The sequence below is a fragment of the Pleurodeles waltl genome, chromosome 9 (assembly GCF_031143425.1).
Source record: "Pleurodeles waltl isolate 20211129_DDA chromosome 9, aPleWal1.hap1.20221129, whole genome shotgun sequence".
Classification (NCBI taxonomy): domain Eukaryota; kingdom Metazoa; phylum Chordata; class Amphibia; order Caudata; family Salamandridae; genus Pleurodeles; species Pleurodeles waltl.
In genome coordinates, this window is record NC_090448.1 from 179862696 (window position 1) to 179886723 (window position 24028).

A 24028-nucleotide genomic window follows, 5' to 3' on the forward strand; every position below is an offset into this window, starting at 1 on the left:
CCTCGCCTATTATATTTTTTCACTGCCCTTCCAATTCAATTCAAAGGAGCTTTATTGCGGCTACAGGAGCCAAAAAAGCGCAAGCAATAATAAATACAAATAAATACACAAAATGATGATTACAATAATAAATATAATGATAAAAGGGAGTGCCCTTCCAATCTACATTCCTTTATACCTCTTTCACGAGGTAGAATCAATGTTACCATATTTGGGGGACAAGCTGTTGCATGATTGCTCTTATGAAGCTTTGATTCCCCGACAATGAGGGTGGTATGGCGGGTCCTGATATAAAACTCTATTACTAAGTCACACCGCTGAAAGGAGTGGACCTTTGGAGAACTGAGCTTAGGAGCAAAGTGACTACTAATACATGTTTTACCCCTTCTTGAACAAACCTGTTGGCTTTATTACTTAAACCTCAGCCTCAACAATGGGAGCAGCTGGCTGGGACTGTCCGATTCTCATGTCTTACTAAGGACACTGTCCTGGACCTCATTAACATGCCCACTGGTAAAAACTGGACAAGTCATTGATAGTCTGCCTGCTAGGACTGTATCCTGAATCCAGCGCTAAACTAGTAACTTCAAAATTTGTGCACCTAACCAATCCTGTAGGCAATTGTCCATGTCTTCGAAACCACATGCAGCCCTACTCTTCAGGGGTGGTGACGTGAACTGACTAACTGGTCCAAGTGCAAATGTCTGTGCAGCCTTAAACATGAACAGATGTGGGACATAATCACTGAAGATTGCACATTAATAGACAATGCTGGGCAACTGATTCTCCCACACTGACAGAGATATGTTTGATGAGAGACACTTTATGGGAGCCAGGGCTTAGAGAGCCACTTTATGCTGAGTGTTAGGTTGAGCTGTGGATGGAGGGTTAGTTTAATGATGGCTGATCCTGGCACCATGGACCATGCCTTTTCCCTCACCATGGACACTTGTGTACCTTTCTGGTCTCCTAAGACACCTCAGTGGAAGCTTGTTGATATGTTGTTTGCATTTATTGTTTGGCTTTGCTTTCTCCTTCCCCTTAAATGAGTCTAATCATGTTCTCTTCTTTTTTCTTTTTCAGTGTTCTTTTTCAATGTACCATGTTTATCATATATCCTACCTTTCATTGTGTGTCCACTGGAGCTGACTATTTATCATCAGATTGTTTCGTGGGTCACATTGCTCTGTATCTGTACCAGTATTTACTCTAGACTTGTTTTATCGCTCCTGGTGCTGACCTGCTTTGTAGGTGCAGTATTGCTCCTTACATACTGAGGTATGTTATTTTTTAAAACTTTAAAAAATATGTTTAAAAAAGGATCAAAGGCTCAAAAGTCAGTTACACCTCCACAGCATGCAATTAAAAAGGTTTGAAAATAATTTTATCAAAATAATTACATCAAAATGAATGAAGTAAAATAGCAAGATGAACTGACACTCAGCAAAGTTCTCTCTAGTGTAGATGCTCTATCTATGCCCTGACATAGCCAATCATCAGTCACTCAATGTCATATGACAGGTAATATGCAACATAAAAGACCTCACCTACGCCCCCGTGTGGGATCATTTATTCTATCTTTCAATGTAAAGATACAGTATAAAAACATACAGAGTGCAGGACTCAAGGGTTTTCTTTAACTTATTTGCAGTTATTCTGTGGAGAAGTATGTACTAGATAACACATTAATAAGTAGGTTAAACCCAAGAAGATTTCAAAGGTACTTATAGCAATCAATGCATTTTCAATTGTCTCCAAACAATGCTAAATACATCTTTATGTTTATCGAGAAAGTGCTTAAAACTCTAAGGGATGATTTTTAATAGTAGATTCCTGTCATGTTCCCTTTATAGAGTACTTGTAATATTTCCTAAGATATATTGTATATGTTTAACAATGGCATACATTCTTGTCTATGCTTTTCCATTTCTAGCCAAAAGTTACATAAAGGTGTTCTAGGCCTATGATACTCAATTTTGGGACAAGGTTTGACAGGGAGTGTTGAGGGAGCATAAGGATCATGGCTAGTTCAGCAATTAACAAAAGCCTCTAAAAATCAATAGAGCTTTGCCTTTGTAATTGGCAAACAGGACTGTAGAAGGCCAGACCTACCATTGTTACAGTATGAGGATTGTGAAATATTTTTCTAAGAGAAAATAGAAGTTAACAAATACAGCTAAAAGAACACGGCTTCAGAAATGACTAGCTTACAAGCACACAATGTTTCAGATTTCAGATATTTGCTGTGAGAAATTTACCACCAAACTTAATTTTGTGGATTATATTTGCCCCAATTCCCAAATACTAATTTGGCTTGCAATGCTGTAAGTTTCATATATTTTGAGAAATAGATGATTGATTGCGCATGTGTTTTAATAGCAATTTTGTAGCTGATACTACATAGGAATCTCAGCCATTTGAATTGGCCAACACAACTCTGAAGGAGTGGACTAAGTTTTGTAGGAGGGTATCAGCATTAAGGCCCGCATTATGAACACGGCGGTAAACACCACACCGCCGGTGGCCAGCAGTAAAAACCGCCAACAGATGTGCGGTCCGGACCGCCAAATAATGAACCAACTGAAACACAGGCATCCGGAAAGCCACCCACTGCCAGCAGACGAGTGCTAACAACGATGGTAGAGCTCGCCCACAGGCTGACGGAATGGACCTACCCGGCCATCAAATAATGAACCACTAGACCGCCGTCAGTTCTGGGGCGGGAACCACCGCCAGGCAAAGCCAGGCGGAACTGAACCAAATATAAGGAAACACGTACCGGAGGCTAACACAACACACCGAAGCAGACATGGATAGAGAGCTGCAGATCATGCCAGGCCTTCTCCTTGCCATATACCTCCATTACCGAGACAGCCAATGAAGACGACAACGGTAAATACCGCAACCTATGAAACAAGGCAAGAAAGGGCACAGTTATAGACCCACCCACTTCACCCTCCCTGCAACGCACCCACAAGCCTTCACAGCAGCACAAGCCATACACCCCACAGCAAGAGGGACTTATCCGACAAAAGGCAAATGAAACCTGCCAAAAGTACATACATGTGCCCCGCACCCACAACAAAGAAACAAGAGACCAGGGATCCAGACTGTGGCGCCAAAAACACAGGCCACACAAGAACCTTTTATTATGCTCACTGAGCAAACGAAGTGGATATAGGGCCAATGGCCAGTCCGTCAGAAGACCAGTTTGATGGGCCACAATGGCCCCAACCTGACTCCCACAAGTGCTACGGTACTCCACCTCATAGAGGCAACAATGGGGTATCCAGGCACCTCAGGCAACAGGGGCAATGGGTGGTGGGGGTGGGGATTTACAATGGGTGGGGCTTAGATTTTTTTTCGGAAGGTGGAGGGGGTTTGGGTTTTGGCCTTGGAAGGTGGGGGAGTGTGCTTGGACCGGGTGGAGGCAGATGGAACAGGCTCAGCCCGGTGCTTCTTCCTCTCTGGGGAAAGGGCACGGGAATGTGAAGAGCAGACAGGGGTGGGCTGTGACGTGGAAGGAGTGGATAGGGCAAGGGGGTGTGCACGTTTAGGGACAAGACAGGGTGGGCCAGTGGGTTGGAATAGGTCAGCATGGGAGAGAAAAACTTTCTTTGGTGCAATTGGGTTGGGCCTGGAGGAAGGCGTGGGAGTGAAGGTAGAGGGAGTGTTCCTAAGTGATGTAGGTGTGCGTAATGTGGGTGTAGGTGACTGGACAGTATGCTGAGGGGTTGGTGGATGTGTGATGGGTGGGTGTTTTGTTGCGTTTGAGTGTCTTGGGAGGAGGGGGGGTTGGCACAGTGGGACAAGACAGGCTGCCAGTGTAAATGTATGTTGTCTGGGTATCTGCAAGTCTGGTGCGTGTGCTGCATTTGTCAAATAAAGTAGTTGTGGTGAGTGCAGGTATGGTGTCTGGGGTACAGGTAGGGATGTGTGCTATTGTGGTGACTGCAGGAATAGGTTCAGCACAGTGAATGAAGGTGCAGGGCCTGGGGGTGTGCATGAAGAGGGGACAGACAGGGAGGCGGTAGAGGTGGGCACACTGGGGGAAGTTTTGTTGTGTGTGCATGTGTATGTTGGCTGTGTAAATGCTTGTGGTGGGAGGTGTAGTGCTTGTGTTTTGATGTGTGCTTCTTGTGTGTTGAGGTGTGTGCCTGCGTGTCAGAATGTGTGCTTTGGACGGGTAAAGGGAGTGGGGTGTTGGAAGGGGTAGAGGAGGTTGGAGGGGGGACGGAATGGCCAGGGCCACTGGCTGCTGTCCAAGAGGAGGCCAGAGCCTGAAAAGATCTCTGTTAGGCAGACGCGGCACCGTGAATGCCATCCAGATAGGCATTTGTCTGCTGCACCTCTGATGCTAGCCCCTGGATGGCATTGACGATGGTTGTCTGCCCTACAGAGATGGTTCTCAGGAGGTCAATAGCCTCCTCCGTGAGGGCAGCAGGGCTGACTGGGGCAGGGGAAGAGGTGCCTGGGGCGAAGGAGACACCCCCCCTTCTGGGTGAGCGGGCACAGCCAACTCGGTGGGGAGCAAATGGGAGGGCGGTGATGGTATGGGCGGTGGCGCAAAATGACACAATAGGTGTGGGCCCACTGTGGTCCGCCACTGCCAGGGAGCCCCCATCGGAGGATGTATCTGCGTCACTACCTCCAGTGTAGTTGCCTCCCCCGTGGTACTCCCCTTGCCCTCTAACCAACTGGTCCCCTTGACGTCGGACGACTCTGCCTTCAAGGATCCGTGGGCCGCTGCATCCCCACTCGCCGGTGCCTCAGCTCCCTCGCCAGATGATGCTGATGTACACAGACAACACAATAGAACAGGGATGCGGAGACAAAAAAGCAGAGACACTTGTAAATAGATGAATGGAGTTAACATAGTGGTGCATACATACACCCACCCAGAAGGCCCTCCAACAGGCAGCACCTACCGCTATACCCATGGCTATGTCCCTGACTAGTGCCCTGAACCCTGCTCTACAGCCATTCCCCAAATAACTTAAGGACCCGAGGTGTAGTAGACCTGACCAAAACTCCCCTACTCCCAATGGGGGCCATAATGTAGATGGACATCAGTGAGAGTCTCTGCAACTAAGCAGCATAAATCTGAACGCACACACACGCATCCATCTAGGGTCAAATAAATTGTGTGTGTACTCACCCCCTTGGGACTGCTGTGCAGCCTTCAAGCACCCATCCAGGTCTGGGTACACCACCGCCAGGATGTGTTGCATGGGGGGGTCAGTGCCTGATGGGCACCCCTTCCCCGTTGGGAGGACTTCCCCAGCTGGGCCTTGCAGATTTTGCGTGCCCGGCGGCGTAGGTCCTCCCACCTCTTCCTGCAGTGGATGCTCCGCTGGTTGTAGATCCCCAGGGTCCGCACCTTCCTGGCGATGGCATGCCAAAGTGCCCTCTTCTGGTGGGCACTTACCTAAAAGGGACACACATAAATGTAACACAGAGGTCAGGCACTGGCCAAACATATACAGCTGGCTATACGTCCACTATGGGACGGACAGTACAAAACCCTGGCCCATCCAGTGTCAGAGGTGCACACATGTATGCAGCCAACACCAACCATTACACACATCCATGGCCCCCAATCCTCCTACTCACCTGTACCTCTGGCCGTCCGTAGAGCTTGGTGTACAGAAGCAGGACCCCGTCCATGAGCCTCTCCAGTTCCTCTTGGGTGAAGGCCGGGGCTCTTTCCCCTGCAAAACGTGGCACTTCTATGACCAGAGGCAGGACACAGCAGTAAACTCAGTGGCGTACCTGCTTGCACGAGATCAGGGAGTCAAGTGAAGATGGGGTGACGAGTTCGAGTACGCACCATGGCAGTGTGCACCATCACTGCCGGGGGCGATCATGATATGCTAGGATTCCACATTGACATCTGTTAGACCTGACAGCCTTAGGGTGGTCACCCTTAACTTTCTGCCTGCCTCCCTCCACTTTTTGGGCACAGTTTTTGCTGGTTTTTAGACTTTGCGCACTTTACCACTGCTAACCAGTGCTAAAGTGCATATGCTCTCTCCCTTTAAACATGGTAACATTGGATCATACCCAATTGGACTATTTAATTTACTTATAAGACCCTAGTAGAAGGCACTATGGCGGTCATTCTGACCGTGCCGCCGCCCGCCACGCGGTCACCGCCATTTGGCCGCTCCACGGTCAAAAGACCGCGGAGGCCATTCTGGCTTTCCCGCTGGACCGGCGGGCGCCCGCCGGCCCAGCGGGAAAGGCCCTGCAACATAGAAGCCGGCTCTGAATGGAGCCGGCGGTGTTGCAGGGGTGCGACGGGTGCAGTTGCACCCGTTGCGATTTTCACTGTCTGCTATGCAGACAGTGAAAATCATGCTGGGGCCCTGTTAGGGGGCCCCTGCACTGCCCATGCAAGTGGCATGGGCAGTGAAGGGGCCCCCAGGGGCCCCACGACACCCGTTCCCGTCATCCTGTTCCTGGCGGTAAAAACCGCCAGAAACAGGGTGACGGGAAGGGGGTCGCAATCTCCATGGAGCTCCAGCAGCGCCGCCATAGAGTTTCAGCCCAGACAGGGGAAATCCGGCGGGAAACCGCCGGATCCCCTTTTCTGACCGCAGCTTTACCGCCGCGGTCAGAATGGGCAGGGAAGCAACGCCAGCCAGTTGCCGGTGCTTACATGGTTATCGGAATGACCCCCTATATGTGCCCAGGGCTTGTAGATTAAATGCTACTAGTGGGCCTGCAGCACTGATTGTGCCACCCACTTAAGTAGCCCCTTAACCTTGTCTCAGGCCTGCCATTGCAAGGCCTGTGTGTGTAGTTTCACTGTCAATTCGACTTGGCATTTAAAAGTACTTGCCAAGCCTAAAACTCCCCTTTTTCTACATATAAGTCACCCCTAAGGTGTGCCCTAGGTAACCCCTAGGGCAGGTTGCTGTGTGGGTAAAAGGCAGGACATGTACCTGTGTAGTTTACATGTCCTGGTAGTGAAAAACTCCTAAATTTGTGTTTACACTACTGTGAGGCCTTCTCCCTTCATAGGCTAACATTAGGGCTGCCCTCATACATTGTTGGAGTGGTAGCTGCTGCTCTGAAAGGAGTAGGAAGGTCACCCCATTTCTAACAACATCCATGTTAACCAATGAATTTGCGCACGGCGGTAAACACCGCCTTACGCTGTTACATCAACCGCTAGTGGTATGAGGTCACTTCCACAATGACAGTAGTGGATTAGATGGGGCAGACATTTTGGCAAAAACAACGCATTTATAAAACTCACATCTGCACAATGCAGGCCCTGTTGTTCCCCAAACACCCATAGGCATGTGGCAATTAACATTACCTCACCTGACAAGCCCTGACCTATCATTGTGGTCAAGTTGCTGTTATGTCATACACACTATGCATTTGTGTTGACAACAATCATGCCAGCAGTGCTCAATGACTGACAATGTGTGCCGATGCATGTGTGTTCCTCACACGTGTTTTCAACTCCTCCTAGGTACAGACCCTTGTGGCGAGGAAGGGCTGTAGGAAAGTACCATCTTGCCTGGCATGTTACCCCCATATTTCACTGTTTATATGTTGTTTTAGTCTATGTGTCACTGGGACCCTGCCAGGCATGGCCCCAGTGCTCATAAGTATGTGCCCTGTATGTGTTCCCTGTGTGATGCCTAACTGTCTCACTGAGGCTCTGCTAACCAGCTCTTCAGTGGTTATGCTCTCTCTGCTTTCCAAATTTGTCACTAACAGGCTAGTGACTAAATTTACCAATTCACATTGAAATACTGGTACACCCATATAATTCCCTAGTATATGGTACTGAGGTACCCAGGGTATTGGGGTTCCAGGAGATCCCTATGGGCTGCAGCATTTCTTTTGCCACCCATAGGGAGCTCTGACAATTCTTACACAGGCCTGCCAGTGCAGCCTGAGTGAAATAACGTCCACGTTATTTCACAGCCATTTACCACTGCACTTAAGTAACTTATAAGTCACCTATATGTCTAACCTTCACCTGGTGAAGGATGGGTGCAAAGTTACTTAGTGTGTGGGCATCCTGGCACTAGCCATGGTGCCCCCACATCGTTCAGGGCAAATTCCCCGGACTTTGTGAGTGCAGGGACACCATTACACGCGTGCACTGTACATAGGTCACTACCTATGTACAGCGTCACAATGGTAACTCCAAACATGGCCATGCAACATGTCTAAGATCATGGAATTGTCACCCCAATGCCATTCTGGCATTGGGGGGACAATTCCATGATCCCCCGGGTCTCTAGCACAGAACCCGGGTACTGCCAAACTGCCTTTCCGGGGTCTCCACTGCAGCTGCTGCTGCTGCCAAACCCTCAGACAGGTTTCTGCCCTCCTGGGGTCCAGGCAGCCCTGGCCCAGGAAGGCAGAACAAAGGACTTCCTCTGAGAGAGGGTGTAACACCCTCTCCCTTTGGAAATAGGTGTGAAGGCTGGGGAGGAGTAGCCTCCCCCAGCCTCTGGAAATGCTTTGATGGGCACAGATGGTGCCCATCTCTGCATAAGCCAGTCTACACCGGTTCAGGGATCCCCCAGCCCTGCTCTGGCGCGAATCTGGACAAATGAAAGGGGAGTGACCACTCCCCTGACCTGCACCTCCCAGCGGAGGTGCCCAGAGCTCCTCCAGTGCGTCCCAGACCTCTGCCATCTTGGAAACAGAGGTGTTTGCGGCACACTGGACTGCTCTGAGTGGCCAGTGCCAGCAGGTGACGTCAGAGGCTCCTTCTGATAGGCTCTTACCTCTCTGGGTAGCCAATCCTCCTTCCTAGGTAGCCAAACCTCCTTTTCTGGCTATATAGGGACTCTGCTTTGGGGATCTCACCAGATAACGAATGCAAGAGCTCACCAGAGTTCCTCTGCATCTCCCTCTTCACCTTCTGCCAAAGGATCGACCGCTGACTGCTCAGGACGCCTGCAAAACCACAACAAAGTAGCAAGACGACTACTAGCAACCATGTATCGCTTCATCCTGCAGGCTTTCTCAACTGTTTCCAGGTGGTGCATGCTCTGGGGGTAGCCTGCCTCCTCTCTGCACCAGGAGCTCTGAAGAAATCTCCCGTGGGTCGACGGAATCTTCCCCCTGCAACCGCAGGCAACAAAAGACTGCATCACCGGTCCTCTGGGTCCCCTCACAGCACGACGAGCATGGTCCCTGGAACTCAGCAACTTTGTACAATTGACTCCCACAGTCCAGTGACTCTTCAGTCCAAGTTTGGTGGAGGTAAGTCCTTGCCTCCCCACGCTAGACTGCATTGCTGGGTACCGCGTGATTTGCAACTACTCCGGCTCCTGTGCACTCTTCCAGGATTTCCTTTGTGCACAGCCAAGCCTGGCTCTCGACACTCTAACCTGCAGTGCACAACCTTCTGAGTTGTCCTCCGGCGTCGTGGGACTCCCTTTTGTGACTTTGGGTGGACTCCGGTTCACTCTTCTTCCAAGTGCCTGTTTAAGTACTTCTGCGGGTGCTGCCTACTTCTGTGAGGGCTCCCTGACTTGCTGCCCCCCCCCCTCTGTCTCCTCATCCAAGTGGCGACATCCTGGTCCCTCCTGGGCCACAGCAGCATCCAAAAACCCTAACCCCGACCCTTGCAGCTAGCAAGGCTTGTTTGCGGTCTTTCTGTGTGGGAACACATCTGCGAGCTTTTTCACGATGTGGGACATCCATCCTCCAAAGGGGAAGTTCCTAGTCTTCTTCTTTCTTGCAGAACTCCAAGCTCCTTCCAACAGGTGGCAGCTTCCTTGCACCCTCAGCTGGCATTTCCTGGGCTCTTGCCCACTCTCGACACTGTCGCGACTATTGGACTTGGTCCCCTTGTCTTAGAGGTACTCAGGTCCGGAAATCCACTGTTGTTGCATTGCTGGTGTTTGTTCTCCCTGCAGAATCCCCCTATCACGACTTCTGTGCTCTCTGGGGGTTGTAGGTGCACTTTACACCTACCTTACAGGGTCTTGGGGTGGGCTATTTTTCTAACCCTCACTGTTTTCTTACAGTCCCAGCGACCCTCTACAAGCTCACATAGGTTTGGGGTCCATTCGTGGTTTGCATTCCACTTTTGGAGTATATGGTTTGTGTTGCCCCTATACCTGTGCTCCTATTGCAATCTATTGTAACTTTACACTGCTTGCATTACTTCCTTTTGCTATTACCTGCATAATTTTGGTTTGTGTATATATATCTTGTGTATATATCTTATCCTCATACTGAGGGTACTCACTGAGATACTTTTGGCATATTGTCATAAAAATAAAGTACCTTTATTTTGAGTACTTCTGTGTATTGTGTTTTCTTATCATATTGTGCATATGACACCAGTGGTATAGTAGGAGCTTTACATGTCTCCTAGTTCAGCCTAAGCTGCTTTGCCATAGCTACCTTCTATCAACCTAAGCTGCTAGAAACACCTCTTCTACACTAATAAGGGATAACTGGACCTGGCACAAGGTGTAAGTACCTCTGGTACCCACTACAAGCCAGGCCAGCCTCCTACATTGGTTGTGCAGCGGTGGGATAAGTACTTGTAACTACTTAACACTTTGTCATTGTGTACTTTTCATAAGAGAATAATATACAAAACAAGTTCAGTGTATGTACACCTAACCAAAAAGTTTTGCTTTTCTTCTCTCAAACTTTTTACTAAGTTCTGAAAAGTACTCTAAAACTTCTAAAAGTTTCCAAAAAGTTAGAAAAAGTTTTTTCTTTGTTTTTTAAAAAAAAGTTCTGAAACTTTTTCTTTCTTCTCACTGTCTCTAAACCTTCTCCTATCATGTCTGATGTAGATTCTGCTCTTAAAATGGTCAATACTACCTATGACAATTTGAATTACAAGAGCCTAAGGAGTCTCTGCTTAGATAGAGGTTTAGTGGTAGGAAAGAACCCCCCAAAAGAGTTTCTATATAACATGCTTATTGTGAATGATGAGTCTCTAGGAGGCATTTCAAATGAGAAGTTAATAGATGGCTCCCATTCTGACTCAGGGGATCATCTTGAGGGAGGTGGGGAGGGTTCTGTTCCAAATCTGCCCCATAGCAGACCTCCTAGTAATGCTGGTAGCAATAGAGATTCCCATAATAGTAGGGGTGTCTTTATTCCTGGAGGCCAGGTTATTAGAGTCCAGTCAGTTAGGGACAGATCTCCCTCTGTTGTTTCCAATTTATCTTCTGTGTCCAAGCATTCCCAACCCACCCACCCTGAAGACAACATGTTAGAAAGGGAACTCAAAATGTTGAGAGTGGAAGAGACCAGACTGAAGCTTAAACAGCAACAGCTGGCTCTAGATAGGGAATCCCTAGACCTGGAGAAGGAGAGACAGAGATTGGGGTTAGGACCCCATGGTGGCAGCAACAGCAGTATTCCTGAGAGTAATCCTGTTAGAGAGCATGATTCCAGGAATCTGCACAAGATAGTTCCCCCTTACAAGGAGGGGGATGACATCAACAAGTGGTTTGCTGCACTTGAGAGGGCCTGTATGGTACAGGGGGTCCCTCAAAGGCAGTGGGCTGCTATATTGTGGCTATCTTTCAATGGAAAGGGTAGGGATAGGCTCCTTACTGTTAGAGAAAGTGATGCTAACAATTTTGCAGTTTTCGAGGATGCACTCTTGGATAGATTTGGCTTAACCACTGAACAATACAGGATTAAGTTCAGAGACACCAGAAAAGAGTCCTCACAAGACTGGATAGACTTTGTTGACTGTTCAGTGAAGGCTTTGGAAGGGTGGTTACATGGCAGTAAAGTTTCTGACAATGAAAGCCTGTATAATCTTATTCCGAGAGAGCATATTCTGAATAACTGTGTGTCTAACTTGTTACACCAATATCTAATGGACTCAGATCTGACCTCTCCCCAAGAATTGGGAAGGAAGGCAGACAAATGGGTCAGAACAAGAGTGAACAGAAAAGTTCATACGGGGGTGACAAGGATGGCAAGAAGAAGGATGGCAAGTCTTCTGACAAGGGTGGGGACAAAAGTAAAACTGGGTCTTCATCAGGCCCACAAAAATCCTCTGGTGGGGGTGGTGGGTCCAAATCCTCTTCAAATCAAGTTAAAAAGCCTTGGTGTTATTTCTGTAAAGTCAAAGGCCATTGGACAACTGATGCCAGTTGTCCAAAGAAAAACACCAAACCTCCCACTACCACAACCCCTACTGCAAATGCTAGTGCCCCTAGTAATAGCAGTGGTGGTGGGAGCAAATCTACTAATAGCCAATCCAAGGGAGTAGCTGGGCTCACTTTTGGTAATTTAGTTGGGGTTGGTCTTGTTAGGGAGACCACAGAGGCTGTGTTAGTCTCTGAAGGTGCCATTGATTTGGACACCTTGGTTGCTTGTCCCCTTAATATGGATAAGTACAAGCAACTTCCCCTAATAAATGGTGTTGAGGTTCAGGCCTACAGGGACACAGGTGCCAGTGTTACAATGGTAATAGAGAAACTGGTACACCCTGAACAACACCTACTTGGTCACCAGTACCAAGTGACAGACGCTCATAACAACACTCTTAGCCACCCCATTGCTGTTGTGAATCTCAACTGGGGGGGGGGGTTACTGGTCCAAAGAAAGTTGTGGTTGCTTCAGATTTACCTGTAGACTGTCTACTAGGAAATGATTTAGAGACATCAGCTTGGGCAGAAGTGGAGTTGGAGGCTCATGCAGCAATGCTGGGCATTCCTGGGCATATTTTTGCTTTGACCAAGGGCTCAGGCCAAAAAGCAAAAAGGACAGGGTAGCTTGGATCCTGGAACAATGGACCAAGTGCTCCCTAAAGCTAGGGGTAGCAAGGGTAAAACCCTACCCACTATCCCTCCCTCTACAGATGATTATCCTTCTGAGGAAGAAGAATTTCCTCCCTGTGCAGAACCTTCACCAGAAGAGCTGGCAGCAGACACTGCTGAGCTTTTGGGTGGAGGGGGGCCTGCAAGGGAAGAGCTGAGTGTGGCACAGCAATCCTGTCCCACATTAGAGGGTCTCAGACAGCAAGCTGTCAAGCAGAAAAATGGGGATGTCAGTGACTCACATAGAGTTTACTGGGAGGACAACCTCTTGTACACAGAGGCAAGGGACCCAAAACCTGGAGCAGCCAGGAGATTGGTCATTCCCCTGCAGTACAGAGAGTTCCTCCTAACTCTGGCACATGACATTCCGTTGGCTGGACATTTGGGCCAGATCAAAACATGGGAAAGGCTTGTCCCCCTGTTTCACTGGCCAAGGATGTCAGAGGACACAAAAGATTTTTGTAAGTCTTGTGTGACCTGCCAAGCCAGTGGCAAGACTGGTGGCTAACCAAAGGGTCCCCTTATTCCACTACCTGTGGTTGGGGTCCCCTTTGAAAGGGTAGGGGTTGACATAGTTGGCCCCCTTGACCCTCCTACTGCTTCAGGCAATAGGTTTATCTTGGTGGTTGTGGACCATGCCACAAGATAACCTGAAACAATTCCTCTAAGGACAACGACAGCTCCTGCAGTGGCAAGAGCCCTCCTGTGAATCTTTTCAAGGGTGGGTTTCCCAAAAGAGGTTGTATCAGACAGGGGTAGCAACTTTGGCGGTCATTACAACATTGGCGGTATAAGGCGCTTACCGCCGTGCAGAAGACCGCCAACACACCGCCGCGGCCGTGGAATTCCGCCACAGCTATTATGACCCACATCTCGGAATCCGCCAGAAGTCAGACACCCACACAAGTCCGCCACACCAAAGGCCAGTGATAAACTGGCGATAACAAAACCGACACCGTCACGGCAACAGAAATACGCCCACACTATAACGACACACGAATCCACGCGGCGGTCTTTCAACCGCGGTATTCCATTGGCGGTACACACCGCTGCGCTCAAAATACACACACTTTTACAAAACACAGCCACATTGGACAATTCAAAATACACACACCTGATACACATACACACACCACTCCCACACACCCAATGCAATATAAAACACACACCCACAACACCCACAAACCCCTACGACCAAAAATTCAGAAAGAAGGCCAGAGAGAGACAGCACCAGCAAGAACAACAGCATCCACAGGCACACAACACCATCACCCACACAACTTCCACGCACCTCACACAACACACCACTACATATCAGCACACTTATCACCACACACTCCACCCCACACATCACCTACACCACCCCATGGCACGGCAAAGACACCCCAGGTTCTCGGAGGAGGAGCTCAGGGTCATGGTGGAGGAAATCGTCTGGGTAAAGCCACAGCTATTCGGATCACAGGTGCAGCACACCTCAATTGCAAGGAAGATGGAGCTATGACGAAGAATAGTTGACACGGTCAACGTAGTGGGACAACACCCAAGAAATCGGGAGGACATCAGGAAGAGGTGGAACGACCTACGGGGGAAGGTGCGTTCCGTGGTCTCAAGACACCACTTGGCGGTTCAGCGGACTGGCGGCGGATCCCCACCTCCTCCCCCACAACTAACAACATGGGAGGAGCAGGTCCTGGTGATTCTGCATCCTGAGGGCCTCGCAGGAGTAGGTGGAGGAATGGACTCTGGTAAGTCAAATCTCAAATATTACATCCCCCAACCTACCTGCATGCTATCACATACCCCCACCCTCACCCTCACCCCCAGCAACCCAACTCCTCACATATGTCCCAACATCACAAACCACACATCCCAACACCAAGCCCTGCATGCAACAACAAAGCATGGACACCCATCACCAAAGCATGCCCACTGCACATACCCATATACCCCCCTAAAACATCCTCACACAAGCTCCCACACAGGAATGCTAGCACTGGGGTACACGGTCACCCACCCATTGCACACCATTACACACACAGATGTAATAAACATCCTTTTATACCCCTGCAGGACCCCTACCCAACGTCACCGGACAGGAGGGTCCACACATGTCCACACCACCAACATAAGAGGCCCACATTGATGACAGCACCTCTGTCCAACTGGATCTAGATGACCAGCCCGGACCATCGGGGACCTCTGGACAGTCGCTTCCCCTCACACAGGCACAGGCCACCACAGACCTTCCCCCCTCTGGAAACACCAGCACAGCACCCACCCAGCGGGCCCATACCTCCGTCCCCAGGACACGTCAATCAGCTGTGTGTCCACCACTACAGGGAACCCAGGATAACCCACCACCCCAACAACAACAGGGACCTGGGGGCAGTGGTAGTGGGCACACGGTCCAGGGGACGGAGGCCCAGGAGCACAGGGGAACTGGGAGGGCTGCTGTGCGACAGGGGGCGGTCAGGCCAAGGGAAACCACTCTCCACGAGGCCCTCTCCTCCATCATGGGAGCCTACCACCACTTCCAGGAGACGATGGCAACGGTACTGGCCAAGTTTCAGGAGACCCAGTGCATGCAGGAGGAACAGTATATGGGCTTCAGGGAGGAACTCAGAACCATCAGCTCCACCCTGGGCACCATCGTAGGGGTGCTGAAGGAAGTACTCAACACCAGGAGGGACACTGTGGCACTACAAGGGGCCCCTGACACTAGCATGGACGATGAACTGCCCACCACCTCCGCTGGCGCTAGTGGACAGGACGCCCCGTCACAGGACCACCACACCAGCACCCCACCACCCCCTGCAGAGGGAGAACCACCCCGCAAACGGTCCCTGAGATCCAGGACAAAGACAGAGCACGATGCCAAGACCCCCGCCAAGAAATGAGACCACCATGATTGTCATCCCTCTGTCCCACTTTGTCACCCTGTCCATAATTAAACTGCCCCAGCTCCACTTCCTATGCCCATATGGGCAATGCACCTGTGAGACTAATAGACTGGACTCTGCCATGGACATTCCTCCACCATCACCCCTCACCATTTAACAGCACCCTCCAATATTGAGCATTTAAATAAACACACCCAAAGCACAAAATGATCTGGAGTCTGTCTGTGATTTCGAAATAGTGTATTAGCAATTACAGTGACAAAATGTTTTTTAAATAGTAATGTCAACATACCTATGTCACACAGCTCTAGTCCATGAGGAATCTAAGGAGATGTCACACAGTGGGACCCACATCTGTGAAATCGAAAGGGAAAGTGACAACTCAGTGATCATACACTGGGTGAAAATGACAGACAGGAGAGAGGTAGTAGTGTCAAGGTACATGTAGTAGGCAGGTTTGTATTCCTACCTGTGTCTCACTGGAAATATTGCAGGATCACTGAGTCCCTGTTCTGCATGTCTTCTTCCTCTGCTTCCTCCTCATCACTGTCCACAGGCTCCACAGCTGCAACAACACCGCCATCTGGACCATCCTCCTGCAGAAAAGGCACCTGGCGTCGAAAAGCCAAGTTGTGAAGCATACAGCAGGCCACGATGATCTGGCACACCTTCTTTGGTGAGTAGAATAGGGATCCACCTGTCATATGGAGGCACCTGAACCTGGCCTTCAGGAAGCTGAAGGTCCGCTCGATCACCCTCCTAGTTCGCCCATGGGCCTCATTGTAGCGTTCCTCTGCCCTTGTCCTGGGATTCCTCCCTGGGGTCAGTAGCCATGACAGGTTGGGGTAACCAGAGTCACCTGCAAATGGCAAGGGGCAACTGTTAGACACACACTAACCTGGAGGGATAATCCTAGACCCAGACAACCATTCCCACTGACTAGCTTCCAGGTGCTCACCTAATAGCCACACACAGTGCCTCTGGAGTTGACCCATCACATAAGGGATGCTGCTATTCCGCAGGATGTAGGCATCAATCACTGAGCCAGGGAACATGGCATTCACCTGGGAGATGTACTGGTCTGCCAAACATACCATCTGTATATTCATAGAATGATAACTCTTCCGGTTTCTGTACACCTGTTCACTCCTGTGGGGGGGGACCAAAGCCACATGGGTCCCATCAATGGTACCTATGATGTTGGGGATATGTCCCAGGGCATAGAAATCACCTTTCACTGTAGGCAAATCCTCCACCTGAGGGAAAACGATGTTGCTCCGCATGTGTTTCAGAAGGGCAGACAACACTCTGGACAATACGTTGGAAAACATAGGCTGGGATAACCCTGATGCCATGGCCACAGTTGTTTGAAATGACCCACTTGCAAGGAAATGGAGCACTGACAGCACCTGCACTTGAGGGGGGATCCCTGTGGGATGGCGGATTGCTGACATCAGGTCTGGCTCCAACTGGGCACACAGTTCCTGGATTGTGGCACGGTCAAGCCTGTATGTGATAATCACATGTCTTTCCTCCATTGTCGACAGGCCCACCAGCGGTCGGTACACCGGAGGATGCCGCCATCTCCTCACATGTCCCAGCGGACAATGCCTATGAAGGACAACAGCGAGCACAGAGTCAAACAACTCAGAGGTACGTACCCACAGTTTACCCAGAACACCAATCATACACAAAAGGTGGCCTGTATGTGTGTTGAGTCTAGGCCTAGGTATGTGTGACGCAGTTGAAAATGAAGCCATGTGGGCCCCTGAAATGGCGGCTGCCTGACCTCTAAAGTGGGACAATGGGATGTGAGGTAACTGCACTGGCGTTGTACACCGTCGCAGTAGGCGGTCGAAGACCGCGGCGCAATGCTGCATTGGTTAACATTGGACCCTATGGGTGCCATGAGCCAATGACGATGTACGCCGGCGGTGACGGTACGCACCGCCGTGGACGTGACCGCCATTTTCTATCTGTTCAATCACTCGATACCTGATCTTCGACAGGAGAGGACCTACACTGCAAGTGCTGCTGTGACCTCGGTCTGGAAGAGACAATGGCTCGTGCGTCTGGGGAAAGGGCCCCTGCCTTCACATCGGAGGAGTTGGAGAAGCTCGTGGATGGGGTCCTCCCCCAGTACACGCTACTCTACGGTCCTCCAGACAAACAGGTAAGTACACAGGGAGCATGTTGTATGGGCTATGCCTGTGTGGAGAGGGCTGGATGTAAGAAGGAAGGGGGCAGAGTGCTGCGTGCATGAAAGACGGTGAATGCATGTGCCACAAGGCAAGGGTAGGGATGGGGGCCAATCACTTTGACGGTGCAGTTGGTAATGACTTCTCTTCTTCCCCTGTACATTTCATGTAGGTCAGCGCCCACCAGAAGAAAGATATTTGGCGTGCCATCGCCAAGGACGTCCGGACCCTGGGGGTCTACCACAGACGGAGCACCCACTGCCGTAAAAGATGGGAGGACATTCGCCGCTGGAGCAAGAAGATGGCGGAGGCTCAGCTGGGGATGGCCTCCCAACGTGGGGGGGGTTCCCGTCGCACCATGACCCTCCTGATGTTCAGGATCCTGGTGGTGGCCTACCCGGAGTTGGATGGGCGCTTGAGGGCATCACAGCAGCCACAAGGGGGTGAGTACACTCTCATTCTGCTGACTTTGCGCACAGTGGAGTTGTCTGGGTGGGGGAGGAGGGCTGTGGTTTTCCCTAGGCCAGGGCAAGTTCCGCAGGCAAGGTCCCTCCGTAAGGTAGGCCATGTGGCACCCCAGCCCACCTCTGTAGAGTGCCAAGTACACCTAGTCATGCCCCTGTGTCATCTATGTGTGCAGATGTCGTCCATAGCCTTGTAGGCCATTTCCCAGGAATTGAACAGTGGAGCCCAAGAGCGCAGCGTAGTGCAGGGGGCTTCTGTGTCTGTCGTGTCCGCCAACGGTAGCGGTAATCCATGCACTTAACATGTCTTTCTTCTGTCATCCCCCCCTTTTTGTGGTCTCCCTGTTCTTGTGTGCATTAGCATCATCAGGCGGAGGAGCAGTGGCACCGGAGCACGAGGGAGCTACATCCCACATGGCCCTGGAGGGCGACACTATGGAGTCTGAATTCACCAGTGGGACGGTGGGCAAGGGGAGCTCCACGGCGGGGACAGGAGCTGACACCAGCGACACGGACTCGTCCTCTGATGGGAGCTCCCTTGTGGTGGCGGCAACATCTGTGCCCCTGCATCTACAGGTACAGCCGCCACCCCCCCTACCAGCACCACCCTACCAGCAGCCCCTCAGCATTCGCCCCGTGCCCGCTCACCCAGGAGGGTGGGCATCACCTTCGCCCCAGGCACCTCAGGCCCTGCCCCAGTCACCCCTGCTGCCCTCAGTGAGGAGGCCATTGACCTCCTCAGGTCCCTCACTGTTGAGCAGTCTACCATTTTGAATGCCATCCAGGGTGTAGAAAGGCAGTTGCAACAAACTAATGCATTCCTGGAGGGCATTCATTCTGGTCAGGCGGCCCTTCACCGAGCTTTTCAAACTCTGGCCTCAGCACTGATGGCAGCCATTGTCCCCGTCTCTAGCCTCCCCCCTCCAACTTCCTCCACCCAGACCCAATCCCCTGTATCTCTGCCTATCCCAAGCACACCATCAGACCAGCCTGCACACACCTCAACACACAAGGGAAGCTCAGGCAAACATAAGCACCACACATCCCGCAGGCACTCACGCAAGCAACACACACATGCAGACACACCAACATCCACTGCCTCCACTGTGTCCCCCTCCTCCTCGTCTCCCTCCCAGTCTCGTCTACACTCACACCTGCATGCACTACCTCTACAGCCACTACGTCCCTCACCAGCACACCCACCAGCACACCCCGCTCACGTGCAGTCACCACCCCACTACCATTCACACGTCCCCTGTGTCCTCTCCCAGTGTGTCTGTGACACCCCTCCCAAGATACACAAACGCAGGCACACACCCACCCAACAGCCATCCACCTCACGACAGCCTCCAGCGCATGCACCTTCAACCAAAGTCACCAAACGAACACCTCCTACTACCACCACCTCTTCCTCCACTCCCAAACCCCCTCCAGCTACCCGTCCCAGTGTGTCCAAAAAACTTTTCCTGTCCACCCTTGACCTTTTTCCCACACGTCCCCCACCTCGTCCATCTCATAGGTCCCGAAGTAGCACCTCAGCCAAAACATCTCTGGCACCAGTGGTGCCTGTAGTCACCGGTATGTGGAGTGCACCGGCCACCAGGACAGCCAGTGTGGCACGGAGCCACAGTACAGACAGTCCCCCACCTGTGAAGCATCAGAAGTTGGCCAGTGCCCGGCGGAAGAGGGGGAAGACTCCAGCCACCAAAGCCGATCCCAGGGGTCCCAGTGGGAGAGTGGAGTCAGCTGTGACACCTTCCAAGGTGGGGAAGGGCCACAAGAAACCCAGCAAGTCTGGGAAGAGCTGCACGGCGGAGAAGACCGCCATCATCCCCCCTGGCCAGGAGGCCACCGCCAGCCCCAGCCCAGCTACCCAGGAGGCCACCGCCAGCCCCAGCCTTGCTGCCCAGGAGGCCACCGCCAGCCCCAGCCCAGCTGCCCAGGAGGCCACCGCCAGCACCAGCCCCGCTGGGCCATGAAGGACCGCCAGCAAAAGCCCCAAGCACCACTAGCCCATGAGCGGCAGGGGCACTGACGCAACTGGGTCCGTCACGGGGTGAGTGATGCACTCTGGGCACCAGTCCCCCTCCAGAACCAGTGGGGAGATCCATCCACTACCTCTGTCCTTCACAGGATGAAGCACTCTGGGCACCATGCCCCCTCCAGAACCAGTGGAGACATCCATCCACCACCTCTGTCCTTCACAGGATGAAGCACTCTGGGCACCAGTCCCCCTCCAGAACCAGTGGAGAGATCCATCCACTACCTCTGCCCTTCACAGGGTGAAGCACTCTGGGCACCATGCCCCCTCCAGAACCAGTGGAGACATCCATCCGCTAGCTCTGTCCTTCACAGGATGAAGCACTCTGGGCACCATGCCCCCTCCAGAACCAGTGGAGACTGTTATCCACTTGAGAGACTATGGCTTTGCACTCCCCAGGATTGAACAGTGGGCAAACCACCCACTGTAGAGACTTGAGAGATTGTGGCTTTGCACTCCCCAGGATTGAACAGTGGGCAAGCCACCCACTGTAGAGACTTGAGAGACTGTGGCTTGGCACTCCCCAGGATGTAACAGTGGGCATGTGGCCCCCTCGTGGATTTGGCGTCGTGCACTCAAGCGGCTGAGGTGCCCCCCCTTTCCCTCCCCCTGAGGTGCCTGTTTTCTTGGTATCTGATGCCCCTGCAGTGTTCTCTCCGTCGTGGTCGGGGATCTTGTGTGGGCCTCGCCCATACCGTGTGGTCCCAGTGTTCCACGGACTTTCTTTGTGCAGTACCTGGACTACTATGCCTGGTATTTTTTTTGTACATTGTGTATATATATATATGTTTCTGCATACTTGTTTGTAATATATTCCGATGGTTACACTCATTTTCTTTGGTCTTTGCATTCTTCAGGGGGGGGTTGGCGGGGTGTAACTGTGATGTACTGTATTGATATGCATTAGTGTGTGTGTTGTGGTGGGTGAGGGTGGGGGTGGGGGTGGGGGTGTTGCGTGTCTGTGTCCCTGTTTTTTGCCTCCCCCAACCCCTGTGTCGTAGGTGCAGTACTCACCGTGGTCTTCGCCGCCGGCGTTCGTGCTCCTGGTAGAGGAGCAGGAAGACTATCGCAGGTAGGATTTGGAGTTCCGGTTCCATGGTGTCCTCGTTCCTCGTGGGGTGTGTAGAGGTGAGTATTTTCCCTTCGAAATTCCTGTTTCCGCCGTGTTTTTATCCGCGGTGAATCCGCCCTGGAAAAGGTGGAGGATTGGCCTGTCATAATAGTGTGGGCGGTACATTGTCTCCAGCCTGTCTGTTGGCGGTGACCACTGCGCTGTTTGTTTGTACTGCCGTGGCGGTCTGAGTGTTAAAGTGGCTGTCTTTGTTGGCGGTTTCCGCCACGGTCGTAATTGCAATTTTTTTACTGACGGCCTGTTGGCGGTCTTACCGCCGCTTTAACACCGTCCGCCAGGGTTGTAATGATCACCCTAATGTCTGCATACTTGAAAGCTATGTGGAAGGAATGTGGTGTAACCTACAAATTCACCACTCCTTATCATCCACAGACTAATGGACTGGTAGAGAGGTTTAATAAAACTCTCAAAGGAATGATAATGGGACTCCCTGAAAAACTCAGGAGGAGATGGGATGTCCTGTTACCTTGCCTCCTTTTTGCTTACAGGGAGGTACCCCAGAAAGGAGTGGGCTTCAGCCCCTTTGAACTCCTCTTTGGGCACCCTGTAAGAGGTCCACTAACACTTGTGAAGGAGGGTTGGGAACAACCTTTAAAAGCTCCCAAACAGGACATAGTGGACTATGTACTTGGCCTAAGATCCAGAATGGCTGAGTACATGAAAAAGGCCAGTAAAAACCTTCAGGCCAGCCAAGAGCTCCGGAAGCAATGGCATGACCAGAAGGCTGTTCTGATTCAGTACCAACCAAGACAGAAGGTGTGGGTATTGGAGCCTGTGGCACCAAGAGCACTCCAGGGCAAATGGAGTGGACCCCATCTAATTGTTGAGAAAAAGGGTGAGGTTACCTATCTGGTAGACCTGGCCACTGCCAGGAGTCCCCTTAGGGTGATTCATGTCAACCGCCTAAAACCCTACTATGACAGGGCTGATCTCACCCTACTCATGGCAACAGAAGAAGGACAGGAAGAAGAGAGTGACCATCTCCCTGATCTCTTCTCCTCCACTGAAGAGGATGCTTTAGCGGAGGGAGTAGTTTTAGCAGATTGTCTGACTGCAGAACAGAAAGACAACTGCATAAATCTCCTTGGACAATTTTCTGAACTATTTTGAACTGTGGCAGTCATCACATCTTGGTGTGAACACACAATTGATACTGGAGACAGCTTGCCTGTCAAAAGTAAAATCTATAGGCAGCCTGACCATGTCAAGGACTGCATAAAACAAGAGGTTCAAAAAATGCTTGATCTAGGAGTGGTTGAACATTCTGAAAGCCCATGGGTGAGTCCTGTCGTGCTTGTACCAAAGCCTCACTCAAAAGATGGAAAAAGGGAGATGAGGTTTTGTGTAGATTACAGAGGTCTCAACCAGGTAACAAAAACTGATGCTCACCCTATACCCAGGGCAGATGAGCTCATAGATACACTGGCATCTGCCAAGTATCTAAGCACCTTTGATTTGACTGCAGGGTATTGGCAGATCAAATTGGCTGAGGATGCTAAACCTAAAACTGCATTTTCAACTATAGGAGGGCACTACCAATTTACAGTGATGCCCTTTTGGTTGAAAAATGCACCTGCCACTTTTCAGAGGTTGGTGAACACAGTCCTGCAAGGGTTGGAGGCTTTTAGTGCAGTATATCTAGATGATATAGCTGTCTTTAGCTCCACCTGGGATGAGCACGTGGTCCACCTTTGGAAAGTTATGGAGGCCCTGAAAAAGGCAGGCCTCACTATCAAGGCCTCAAAGTGCCAGATAGGGCAGGGAAAGGTGGTTTATCTGGGACACCTGGTAGGTGGAGAACAGATTGCACCACTTCAGGGGAAAATCCAGACAATCATGGATTGGGTTCCCCCTACAACACAAACCCAGGTGAGAGCCTTCCTAGGCCACACTGGGTATTACAGGAGATTCATTAAAAACTATGGCTCCATAGCAGCCCCACTTAATGATCTCACCAGTAAAAAGATGCCTAAAAAGGTATTGTGGACAGCTAGCTGTCAGAAAGCTTTAGAGGAGCTCAAACAGGCTGTGTGCACTGCAACTGTCCTAAAAAGCCCACGTTACTCCAAGAAATTCATTGTTCAAACTGATGCATCTGAATTAGGGGTAGGGGCAGTCTTATCACAACTGAATTCTGAGGGCCAGGATCAACCAGTTGCTTTTATCAGCAGAAGGTTGACCCCTAGAGAAAAGTGTTGGTCTGCCATAGAGAGGGAGGCCTTTGCTGTGGTCTGGGCACTGAAGAAGTTGAGGCCATACCTGTTTGGCACTCACTTTATTGTTCAGACAGACCACAAACCTCTACTTTGGCTAAAACAAATGAAAGGTGAAAACCCTAAATTGTTGAGATGGTCTATATCTCTACAGGGAATGGACTATACAATGGAACATAGACCTGGGAGTACCCACTCCAATGCAGATGGACTCTCCAGATATTTCCACTTAGACAATGAAGACTCATCAGGTCATGGCTAGTCTTATTGTCCTTCGTTTGGGGGGGGG